At 40.3% G+C, this 13,609-nt stretch overlaps 1 non-coding gene across 1 annotated transcript; it reads right to left on the bottom strand.

The window, feature by feature from the left end:
- Positions 1-9,096: 9,096 nt before the first annotated feature.
- Positions 9,097-9,203, bottom strand: LOC141635104 (small nucleolar RNA R71). Its single transcript, XR_012539809.1, has one exon. It is a non-coding gene; the product is annotated as a small nucleolar RNA R71 (small nucleolar RNA).
- Positions 9,204-13,609: the final 4,406 nt, after the last annotated feature.

Raw genomic sequence — 13,609 nt, 5'->3', positions numbered from 1 at the left:
CCTCGAATGTACTCGTTCTCGTAGTAACTAAACAGTACTCGGCTCTTCCTCCGTCGACAATAATATCCTAGATGATCGTCTCAACTCGCGCAAAGTCTTCTCAATCTCAGGATTGAATGGTACTAATTCACCACCCTGTGACCTGCGCATAAGAGGAAACTACAAAAAGAATATGAGAATAGCTTAAGGAACGAATGTCCCTTAAACTAACAAACAGACTAAAATAAAACAACTAAAAATTAGAACAATTGCCACCCCGGCAACGGCGCCAAAATTTGATACCTGTCGTTGTGAGTACCAAAAACAATATTTATAAACCTATTAAAACTAACAGAAGCTAGTAGTAACAGGGTCGAACCACAGAGAGGCAGATGTAATTATTTGTTGTCTAAATGTAGTCCAAGGTAACAATGATGTGGGGGTTTGATTGAATTGGTCTATAACTAATGGCAACAAAAGACAATAAACTAAATAAACGGATGAAACAGATATCTAAAAGGGTGCAAAGATGGTCGGTTCACTATAGTTTCGGCGGCAGCAAACTAAGTAGGTCTAAAACAAACACGTGAGACGGGAAAATAAGAGGTCCTCTCGGTCCACTCTCACGGGTAGCATCTTTCGATCTCGCTACAGGTCCCTAGTATCAATAATACTAACTTTCGTTCTGAAATGTGACTAAAAGGTCTAAACTAACTTATCTTTCAATCTCGTTAATCTAGTCGTCTAAATTAGGTAGGCTATCTCCCTTTCCTATCTTTCGATCTTTATTGGGTCGGTCAAATCCTAGACATTCAACTAGTCGCGTGCACTCGATTCGTCAAACATAGAAATTAAATTAATTAAAAGAAAGCATATCTCACGAGGCCAGTCGATCGACCAGGTTAGACGGTCGATCGACTGTGGCGCGATTCAGGGTTCCCTATTCTAATGTCGCCTAGCCTACAGTTCCCCTACATCCTAGCACGAATAATTTAGCTACTCTTGATATTGATAAAAACAACAACAATATTAACAAAATAGACTACTGAATTCATGCTTAAATTAACGGAACAAAAGATTAGCACAAAACAATAATTATGGCTTCGGGAAACTAATCTATCAATTCTAGCTACAAACGAATTAAGCAATAAAACTAAAATAGTGAATAAAGGAATACCAGTAGAGGAATTGCAGGAAGAAGATCAGAAAACCGAATGCCAATGTAACTTTTATTGAAAGAAATATTTTTAAACTAAAGAACCCTAATAAATTTCGTGATCTAACACTGATGAAAAACTCCATGAATGTTCTCCAAACCTAGCATACATTATATAGAATACAACGTAGTTCTTATTTCCAAAACCTAACTACTATGGGCTTACTTATTCTCGTTCTTTTAATTCACGCAGATTAGCGGCTTGGTCGATCGACCACTGAGGCCGGTTGATCGACTGGTAAGCTCTGAACAGTGGCTCCTGGAAGTCGTGGTATGGTCGATCGAATATGGGCAGCGGTCGATCGACTAAAGTAGCTCCTATTTGACTTTTAACTTCTCGTGGATTTGTCTTTCGGGCCTCGAAAGGCGCACCAAGCTCGTTCCTTGAGCAAATACTTCACGTCAAATGAATTGCAAGATACTCGGGGACGGATTTGGCTCAATATCTACTCATTTCCGCATAAATCTGCAATATTACATAAAAATACGAAAGTAGACGAAATGGGGCAAATAGTAGCCTTAAACTACATAAATGAGCTCTGAAATGCGTGTAAAATAGGGTGTAAAACATCATATAAATGACACGCATCACAAGGCTTGCTTGAGCCTACAAAAACTTTTAACACAAGATTGATCAAATATGAAGGGAGTGTCCTTAGCCAAAAGTGAGGTGAGGGGTTTAGCGATTTTTTCAAAATCTTTGATAAACCTTCGATAAAACCCCGCATGGCCTAAGAAACTCCTCACACCCTTGACATTTGTGGGTGGGGGAAGTTTCTCAATAACCTCCACTTTTGCTTTGTCCACTTGGATCCCCTCCTTAGAAAAAACATGCCCTAGAACCACTCCCTTTTGTACCAAAAAAATGGCACTTCTCTCAATTCAATTTTAAATTATATCGGATGCATGTTTGGAGCACAAGGGACAGATTCTTTAAGCAATCATCAAATGAGGTGCTATGGACACTAAAATCATCCATGAACACCTCCATAGACTTCTCAATATACTCGGAAAAGATAGACACCATGGCCCGTTGAAATGTCCCGGGAGCATTGAAAAGGCCAAACGGCATTCTCCGATATTCGAAGACACCGTAAGGATAAGTAAAAGTAGTCTTTTCTTGATCATCCGGGTGGATGGGTATTTGGAAAAACCCAAAATACCCGTCAAGGAAGCAAAAATACTCATGGTTTGCAAGTCTCTCGAGCATTTGGTCAATGAATGGTAAGAGAAAATTATCTATGATTGAGGCGGAATTAAGCTTCCTATAATCAATAAACATTCTCCATCCCGTGACCGGTCGGGTGGAGATGAGTTCACCATCCTCATTCTCAACCACGGTCATAACACCCTTTTTGGGGACGATTTGAATCGGGCTAACCCAATCGCTCCCGGAGATGGGTAGATAATTCCGGCCTCAAGCAACTTATCAACTTCCTTCCTTACCACCTCCTTCAATTTCGCATTTAACCTTCTCATAGGTTGGGCGGAAGGAGTGAATCCATCCTCAAGTGTGATACGGTGCATGCACAATCGGGGATCGATTCCCGTGAGGTCATCAAGGCTATACCCAATGGCTTTCTTGTTTTCCTTAAGAACTTTCAAGAGTTTTTCTTTTTGTGAAGCCAATAGGTCCGCATTAATGATCACGGGGAAGGAATGTGCCTCATCGAGTTAGGCATACTCAAGGGAAGGGGGCAAAGGTTTGAGGTCTACCTTAGGAGGGTTCAGACCCTCAACTTCATCCAAGATAGGTGGTAGAGCTTCATAATCTTCCTCCAAATGCTCCCCCAAGCACTTGTCCTTAGCTTCTTCAATAACTTCTTCCAACATGTCTATGGAGTAAACACTTTCAAACATAGGTTGTGACATGGCTCCGGTCAAAGAGAATTCAACTACATTCCCTCCCATCTTAAAGGTGAGTTTCCCCTCCTTGACACTAATATTAACATCTCTGATTTCTAGGAAGGGTCTTCCTAGTATAATAGGCGTTTGTTGATCCTCCGGGATGTCAAGTACCACGAAATCCGCCGGGATATAGAAGTTGCCAACCTTAACCGGCACATCCTCAATCGCACCCATCGGTCATTGTACCGATCTATCGGCAAGTTCTAATGTCATGGATGTGGGAATCATGTCATGTAACCCAACTTTCCTCGCAATGGGAAGAGGTAAAATGCTAACACTAGCACCAAGATCACAAAGTGCCCTCTTAATGCTCACATTACCCATCGTGCAAGGGATGGAAAAACTACCCGAATCTTGCAGTTTCTCCGGCATGGGATTAAGTAAGATTGCACTACATTACCCTCTAAGAGAGACTAGACCATCTCCTCCAATGCTTCCCTTCTTGGTCAACACATCTTTCAAGAATTTTGTGTAGAGCGGCATTTGTGTCACTACCTCGGTGAAAGGTAATGAAACTTCAAGCTTCTTCAACGTGTCCAAGAATTTGGAGAACTTCATCTCCTCATTCATGACTTTACTTCTATTAGAAAACGGGATTGGAGGGTTAATAGCCTTTTCGGGGGTTGAGGCTTGCTTGGTGTTAGCTACTTCATTTGTTTCTTTTCCTTTCCCTGGGTCTCTTTCAACCACTCTTTATTGGTCTCTTTCAACCACTATCTCCTCCAAAACTAAGTTCTCATCATATTCAATATAGTCACTCACCTTCCCCTTCTTAGTGTTGTCAACTCTACTTGATGGTGAGGGAGGTGGACTCTCTTCACCATCCTTCATCACATATCTCTTCCTCTTTGCTTCATAGTCCTTGTAAGGGTCCTCCAAGTCTTTCCCGCTCCTCAAGGTGACCACATGAGCTTGTTAGTGTGGTGATGGTCCATCCCTAGGATGAGCGCCTTGAGGAGGCAATGAGGGAGGAGCCCTTTGTGAAGAAGAGGAGTTTTGGTTGGCCATATATGAATCAAATGTCCTTTGATGTACTTGGACGTTTGAAAGCTCGGTCTTCAAACTTTTGAATTGATTGTCACCTTTGGCATCCATGTCCCTTAACAATTTCTCAAGAGGGGAGGTGGGGTTGGGTGGTTCTATGTATTGTTGTTGATTTTGTGGAGGTTGGTAAGAATTTTGTTGTTGTTGACACCCTTGTTGGTATCCTTGTTGTTGGTTGAATGGTTGTTGATATTGTTGGTTTGATTGGTAGCCTTGTTGTTGGTATGGAGGGTTTTGCTTTTTGTTGAGGTAGTAAACTCTTTCATGAGGTGGGACATAGTTTGGATTGTCATGTTGCCTTTGGCCTCGGTAGTTGGAACCTTGGCCTTGGTGTTAATTGTATTACCTAGAATTGTCGGGCTTTGGTGGAGGCATGTATTGAGGTTTTTGATACTTGGGGTCCAATGGTTGCCCCGCATATGAAAGTTTTGGGTTTTTGTTAGGGAAGGCGCGGTAGAAGGACTCATGATGTTGGTAGGAGACCCTCGGTGCACCTTGCCCTTGAAGAGCAAAGCACTCTTGTTGATCATCTTGAGGAATAGATGAACAATACTCAATGGTGTGCCCCACACCGCCACAATAATCGCAAAATATTTGAGGAGGATAGTGCATAGGTGGAGACCTAGGTTCTTGGATGTAATAAACCTTGGAATGACTAGGTCCACCCTCATTGGCATGCTTCAAATCCCCATGCTTTTTTGCCAATTTAAACTCTTCAAATTCCTTTGTCAAAGTATCCAATTTTGCCTTGTACTCCATCTCTATCTTGGAAGGTCCTTCATTTTTGTAGTCCACATCTCTAGCATAACTACTCTCCATCTCTGAAATATTTTGAATCATTTTCGTGATTTGAGAGTTGTTCATTCCATCAAAATTTCCACCGGAGGCCGCCACGATCATGTCCCGGAACCTTTGCTCAAGAGTTTGGAAAAAGGTTTGGGTGGTCATCCAATTCGGGATGCCATGGTGTGGACAATATGAGAGAAGGTCTCTAAAATGTTCCCAAGCTTCACTTAGAGTTTCCATGGGTCTTTGTTTGAAAGTTTGAATCTCATGGCGAATTCTTGCGGTCTTAGAAGGTGGGTAGAACTTGTTGATGAAGGCCTTGGATAGAGCTTCCCAAGAGGTGAACGTGCCCGACTCATGGGAATTCAACCACTTCTTGGCGTTGTCCTTCAAAGTGATGGGGAAGAGGATTAAGAGAATTTTCTCCTCCGTCACACCGTTGTGCTTAATGGAAGCCGCTTTTTCTTTGAAGGAGGTGAGATGTTGGTGTGTATCCTCATTCTTCATCCCATGGAAGGTGTCTTGTTACATGTAGTTGATTACATGATGTCGGAGTTCAAATGTATTGGGAGCGAGAGCTCCATAGTTGATAGCCGAACAAGCGCGGTTGGGATCCGGCCTATTGTAATACCCCATAGGTTGGTCCGCCATGTCTTCGTTTATGAGATTGTTTCGTGAAGATTCGGTATCGTTTGTATGGGTGGAACGTGTTGGTGAATTTTGTGGTGAATCAATAGCAGAGTTTTGTGGTGGAGAGTTATGTGGAATGTGAAGGGGTGATAGGGTGGATGAAGAGGGTGGTTGGTCTAAATTATCAATTGTGGAGTTTTGGTTGATTGGTGGGTTAAAGATGGGTGGAGAACCTTGTAATACTACGTATTTTATAGGCTAGTGCTCGACCGAGTATGGCCTACTCGGTCGAGTAGTGTGTGTTGTGTAGTTTGTTTGGCTAGTGCCAAGGAACACTCGACCGAGTATACTGAATACTCGACCGAGTATAGGATAATCGGCCGAGTATACTATATACTCGACTGAGTATCCGGTCTGGCGAGTAATATTTCAGCGGTTTGATTCGGGAGTAATTAGGGCGTTATATAATTTCATTAATCAGTTTCTTAAATATTACTTCGTAGAGGAGCCGTTCTAGTTGATAATCGTACGACGCTCTAATCACTCTGAATCTCTCCTCTGTGTGTGTGGATAATCGTAGAAATCGCATTCAATCCTTTATTCCTCCGTCGGTAAGTCTTTATCCCCTTCATTGTAGGTGATTATTTTCTAGGGTTGTCATTGATCATGTATTGGCGGAAATGGGGTTTTGCAATTAGTAATTGTGTTATGTGATTATTGTTTAGGCGAAGACTTCGTAGAGGAGCCGTTCTAGTTGCTTGATTCTCTTCACTGCTATTGTTGCTAAGGTAGGGTTTCCCTACTCAGTTACTGTTATTTGATTTAAGATGTGATTGTATTGTGTATGCCCGTTTCTGCTGATCATCGGAGTGTTGGTGTTGTAGTGGTGGTTGTGATGTTGTTGTGTTGGTTGTGGTGAAGTCACTTGCGGGAGTGGCTTCACGCCCTAGTTCGCCCACTGTGGAACCCGTCACGGGAGGGGATGTGCACATTAAGGGACAGGATTATCGCTCATTGATGAGCGGGATTTTGGTGGGGATTGGTGATGTGACCATAATTAGAGCACATTTAGTCCCCGAATTAGCCTTGTTCCCATGCTTTTTAGTGCATATTTGGGTCATTTATTGTCTTTAGTCCTTTGTTTTGCATATTCTTTGAGGTTTTGATCCCTTGGTTGGAAAGGAGTGCAGACCTTGCATTTTCATGACAAAATGAGGCTAAATTTATTTAATTCAATGACCAAGCATCAAGGAGAGACAAGATTAGAAGGCCTTTGTACATATTATAGTAGATGGGCAATGATGAGAAAATATCCTTGCATCCCCGAGGAAATCCCCAAGGACTTTATGAAGAAAAAGGAAGAAAAGAAGAAGAAACGAGACTGCCCAGCAATCCGTGCGTCTTCCCCAGAAGACGCCCGTCTCCACCACCACAATCCGTGCGTCTTCACCCCAAGACACCCGGGCAAAGACTCCAGAAGACGCCCGTCTTCACCCCAAGACGCCCGGGCAGAAACCACCAAATCCGCCCGTCCCGTGCTAAAGACGCCCGGATTCCCAGGCAGACCCATTTCGTCTTCCTCAAGCTTCAAGGAAGGATGCACATATTTTTCTAGAGACCGGAGTCTCCCTAGAGACCGGAGTCTTTCCAAAAAGACCGGCGTTTCCTCAACAAGGGACTTAATCGTCATTTAAGCCCTTAGTTAACCCTAATTCATCCACCTAATCCCCACTATAAATACCCCCATTAGTCTAATTAGAAGAGCATGTTCTTCTTAGCAATCTTTAGAGTAGTTAATATCAATCAAATCTCTCTTTAATCTTGTAATCAACAATTAATCAAGTTTTAATACAAGTTTTATTTCTTTAATCTCTCTCTTGTTCATCCTTTGTTTTGGGTAATTGAAGATTATTTGTGTTACTATTGGGAGATTAACAACCTCTCAATCAAGCATCAAGTACTTCTTTTATTCTTTGCTTTATTATTGGAATCATTAGTAGGTATAATTCTCTTAATCCCTCTTTAATTATTGCTAATCACTTTTATTTATTCATCATGTTTCACTTTGTTGGTATGATTGACAACCTTGCTAGCATGTTCAACATGATAATGAGTGAGTAGTTACCTTAGCTAGGGTTAATGGGTAATTAGGGGAAACCAACATGGGGAATGATTCATGCTTAAATTAATATGCTTTCATAGTTTATTTGCTTGCTTGTTGTGATCTCAACTCATGCACATGTTATGTTTGATGAAATGTGAGCCTATGAATCCTTGCATTTTTTACCCATCACCTATCTTTTCAATGAGACTTGTAAGGCATAAATCAACTCGAGTCTTATTAGACAATGCATGTTGTTGAGTAGGGAAGACTAAGTCGACTTGTAGGTGTTATACAATCTAATCGATTCGGCTCCGGGACCCAAACTTTCCTAGGATTGTAAGATATAAACCAACTCGATCCATCACAACAATACTTGCTTGCTTATAACTTGAGAATATGTTTGTATGATCAATTCCCATGAATCCCCTATGACCCCATGACACCCTAGTGTCTTTTATCAATTGTTTACATCCCTTTTAATTCATCTTGCTTGTTTACTTTCATTGCTATTTAGTTTAGTGATCTTCTACATCAAACCCCAATTGTGACACCCCTTAAGACACCACTAGTTGCAATAGAAATCTCATCTCAATTCCCGTCCCTTGGGATCCGACCTTTACTTGCCTCTTTACTAATTGTAGAATTGTTTGTGAAGTTATAAATTGTGTTTTGGTCTAACGACAAGTAACCGAAAGATTTAGTCCCTACCAAAAATGGCGCCGTTGCCGGGGACGGTGTTAACTTGATTTAGATTTTCTTATATTGTTATTAGTTATGTATTTCTTTGCCTTGGGGAAGTAAAACTCCTCAAGGTTTGTTCTAATTGTTTTCGAGTTGTTTGATATTTTGCATGTCTAGAGGGTCACAAGGTGACTTGTTACCCTTTGATCGCGAAATTGAAAGAACTTTGACAACCAATAGAAGACTTGCTAGGAGAACTTTGAGAGGTATTGGAGAGGTTGTAGATATTCAACCAAATACTATTGAGTTCATCAACCCTTTTGCAAGAGAAGGTGAGGAGAACCCAACACAAAATCCAACACAAAATCAACCCACAATGCCTATGTTTTCATCAAATTCCGTACCCACCGAGGAGAACCTACCCAATGGTACTCCCACACCACAACATCTAACCGGAAGTTTTATTGCCAAATCCGCATTTATCCAATTAGTCGAAAGAAGTCAATTTGGGGGGATGCCTAGTGAAGACCCTCATTCTCATATGGAGACTTTTTGTGACTATTGTGATGCGATTTCTCAAACCGGTGTAACTCAAGACCAAATTCGATGGGTCTTATTTCCTTTTTCTCTAATTGGCACCGCGAAACAATGGTTGAAAGGCCTTGATAAGGCTACTCTCGGAATTGATTCTTGGAAAAAGTTGGCTCTAGCTTTCTACAAAAAGTTCTATCTGCCGGAAAAGACTAACATGGTAAGAGCTCAAATCACGGGCTTTAAGCAAAGGGATGAAGAATCTTTGTATGAAGCTTGGGAGCGGTTTAAGGAAATTTGTCGCTCATGTCCTCACCATGGACTTAGCGAGTGGTTCTTGGTACAACAATTTTGGAACGGTCTTTATGAAGATTCAAGGAACATTCTCAACATGGGATTAAATGGAATGTTCACCGAAGTTGATGACAATCAAACTTGGAACAAGATTGAGGAAATGGCGGTCCATAACTCACAATATAGTAGACCTCGCAATGCTACTAGAGGAGGAAAGCATGAAGTTGACTCCATTACTCAATTGGGTGCTCAACTTAGTGCTCACATTGATACCATCAATTTGAAGTTTGAAAAAGCTATGGCTAGACTTGAAGAAGCCTCAAAATCACCAAAGCATCATGTTAATGCCATGACGGCATCTTCATCAATCCCAAGTGGGATATGTGAGAATTGTGGAACTTTGGGACATGACCAAAGTGAATGTAGGGGAACAAATGAACAAGTGAATGATTCCCAAGCATACAAGAGTGGTACCCCTTATTCAAACTATTACAATGAAAACACCAAATTCCATCCAAATCTCTCATACAAAAGCCAAAATGTTCAAAACCCTCAAACAACATACACCTCACCTCCCATGAGAAACCAAAATCAAAGACTCTTTTACAACCAAAACCAAGGTTACCAAAATCAATCTCCTTATAATCAACAAAATGACCAAGGTTTTGATGTTCAAAAAGCGGTCCTCCAAATGCAAAAGAATCAACAAGAGTTTTTCACTCAAATGCAAAAGGATAGTCAAGCAAAGGAAACCACCATCAACAACATCCTAGCTCACACCAAAATGTTGGAAACCCAATTGACTCAACTAGCATCTTCAATCTCACAAAGACAAAAGGGGCAATTACCACCTCTAAGTAATCCCCCAAGACATGAAACAGTTAGTGCCATTCACTTGAGGAGTGGTACAAGGTATGAAGCACCAAAGAAGCAAGTTGAGAATGAAGTTGTGGAAGCTAATGATAAAGAAGAAATTGTGCAAAACTCCAAGGATGGAGAACCATTAAAAGAAGAAATTTCAAAGAAAAATGAAGACAAGGTCAAGGAGAAGGAGCCCATTGTGATTAGACTTTCCTTTCCAAGTCGTCAAGCCAAGCCCAAATTTGATGACCAACTTGGAAAATTTATGGAAATTGTGAAGAATTTGGAAGTCTCAATTCCTTTCACGGAATTAATCAATCACGTGCCGGCATATGCAAAATACATGAAAGACTTCCTCACAAAGAAGAAGTAAATCCGGAAGCTTAAGACTATCGCCTTCTGATACCCGTCGTTGTGAGTACCAAAAATAATATTTATAATACCTATTAAAACTAACAGAAGCTAGTGGTAACAGGGTCGAACCACAGGGAGGCGAATGTAATTAATAATTGTCTATTTCTAATCTTAAGGTAACCGTATGTGGGGGTTGATTGATTTGAGTGATATATAGCTAAGCAAATAAAAGTAAAATAAACTAAACAATAGATGAAATCAAGGATTAAAAGGGTGCTAAGATGGTCGGTTCACTATAGTTTCGGCGGCAACATACTAGGTAGGTCTAAATCAAACGCGTGAGACGGGAAAATAAGAGGTCCTCTCAGTCCACTCTCACAAGTAGCATCTTTCGATCTCGCTACAGGTCCCTAATATCACTAATACTAACTTTCGTCCTGAAAAGTGACTAAAAGGCTAAACTAACTTATCTTTCAATCTCGTTAATCTAGTCATCTTAATTAGGTAGGCTATCTCCCTTCCCTATCTTTCGATCTTTATTGGGTCGGTCAAATCCTAAACATTCAACTAGTCGCGTGCACATGATTCGTAAAACAAAGCAATTAAATTAATTAAAATGAAGCATATCTCACGAGGCCAGTCGATCGACCATGGCGCGATTCAGGGTCCCCTATTCTAATGCCGCCTAATCTACAGTTCCCCTACATCCTAGCACAAGCTATTTAGCTACTCATAGTATTGATAAAAACAACAACAATATTAATGAATAAAACTACAGGATTCATGCTTGAAATAGTTAAATAACAAATAACAATAAAAGATAATCGGCTTCGGGAAAATAACTAGCAATTCTATACTATTAACAAAATATAAGCAATGAAACTGAATAAGAGCAGGAGAATACCGAACGGAATTTGCAGAGAATAAAGATCCAAGAACCCGAATGCCAAAGTAACTTTTATTGAATGGAATAGATTATAAACTAAAGAACCCTAAAGAATTTATGATAATAAAACTAGATTAAAGCTTGATAAAACTGAATAATCGTTCTCAAAACCTAGCATACGTTATATAGAATACAACGTAGTTCTTATTGCCAAAACCTAACTACTATGGGCTTGCTATTCCTCGATCTTTTAATTCACGTCAAAGTAGCGGTGTGGTCGATCGACCACTGAGGCCGGTCGATCGACTGGTAAGCTCTGAACAGTGGCTCCTAGAAGTCGAGGTATGGTCGATCGACCATAGGTAGCGGTTGATCAACTGCTTTAGCTGATACTTGACTTCTAAATCCTCGTGGATTTGTCCTTCGGGCCTCGAAATACGCACCAAGCTCGTTCCTTGAGCAAATACTTCACGTCAAATGCAATGCAAGATACTCAGGGACGGATTTGATTTAATATCTACTCATTTACACATAAATCTGCAATATTACATAAAAATACGAAAGTAGACGAAATGGGGCAAATAGTATCCTTAAACCACATAAATGAGCTCTGAAATGCGTGTAAAATAGGGTGTAAAACATCATATAATTGACACGCATCAAACTTCCCCAAACCAAACCCTTGCTTATCCCCAAGCAAGAACTAGACTCGATCCTAAAACCTAATTGAATGAGTTCAATCTCAGAGCGAAATGCACATGTAAAGCCTAAACCGATTTAATGCAACAACCAACAATCAACTAGAAATGTGAATCATGCAAACGAGTTATGTAGTCGTCAAAAACTGCTGAACCGTCACCTATAGAGACTTATCAATATGGACTCTCACGGGTCGCTCAAATCACTTAATAAATACAGGTGGATATATGTGAAAGATAGAAAGAATTCATTTTGTTAGTGACACTCACCTAACTACGACCTATTAGAACATGCCTGCAATATAATATGAAAGTAATCTCAACTACCGTACATATGCATTCCAACCGAACAAATGACCATGACACATGCCGAGGTAAATAAGGGATATGTGAGGTAATGGGCAGGAAAGGGAAAACATTTATGGGAATGTGGGGGTACAGGTGATCAAGCTAGTACCATAACAAAACCATATGACAATATCCACTTCTTGCTCAAACTTCAATCCACAAGGTGCTATAGCAAGCACAAAACTCACAATCTCCGAAATAATCAACTCCCCATAAGATACAAATGAAACATGGGAGCAAAAATCGCCATTTGAATAAAGACTTGAATCATGCGAATTGATTTCCTTTCTTCTCGGGCATCGGTCGATCGACCAAGTAGAGCAGTCGATAGACTGCATTAAACAGTACAACACTCTCTTTTTCTTTTTCGAATCATTTTTCTCTTTTTTTTTTCTTTGTTCCTTTCTTTCTTTCCTTTTTCCAACTTCCCAACTTCATCTCAAAATGAGCATATGCCACCAAAAACGTAGTAACAATCCCAAAAACTAAACTACTAGCTCGACCAGGGTAGGCTAAATGTAGGATGTAGCAATGGGACAAAAAGGCTGTTTTTGGCAGTGTGGAGCTTATGGGCAAAATGAGAAAAAGTGGACCTCTACCACATGTGTCAACAAACCACAAGCCGAATGCACACATGTATTAAGCAGATTAAATTCATATTTATGCAAATTAATGAAACATGTCTCATAAGGAGTAACTACTCACATCCTAGATAAACTGGTCATAGATGACACCAGTTATAAGCTCTAACAACTCAGAAAATGATTTAGTTTGCCAAAAATCAAAGTCAAGTTTCAAGTCCAGCAAATAAATTAACGAAAACTCGTAGACTATGCAATTGATTCTACTAATAACGTGTCAATTAGCAAGGCTTAGGCGATAAAACAGATGCAAATGCAATATCGTCATTGAAATACTACCGTTCCGACTCAACATATATGCTAAAATAAACGTCCAATGAGCTTTGAAATTTTTGAAATTTTTAATTTTTTTTGAATTTTCTGTAAATATGGAGAAATTAAACAACAATGCAAGACAAAATGTAAACGTGAATGCAAAAACATATGAAATGCAACGCAAAACCCTTCCCCAAACCAAATCGCACAATGTCCCCATTGTGCAAAATCATGTAATGAAGAAAAATAAAACGGGAATTTGCGAAAAAATTAAGTAAACAAGACATGAAGTGAAGATATGGAGACTCACAAGACTTTAAGCGCAGCAAAAGGAAACCTCCCCAAACCAGCGTGAGCTAGGAGGTTTTAGTAGCCAGCTGTGCTACTAATAGG

Source organism: Silene latifolia, chromosome Y (genome assembly GCF_048544455.1).
Source record: "Silene latifolia isolate original U9 population chromosome Y, ASM4854445v1, whole genome shotgun sequence".
NCBI classification, from domain to species: domain Eukaryota; kingdom Viridiplantae; phylum Streptophyta; class Magnoliopsida; order Caryophyllales; family Caryophyllaceae; genus Silene; species Silene latifolia.
This window is presented reverse-complemented; position numbering and strand designations above follow the sequence as displayed.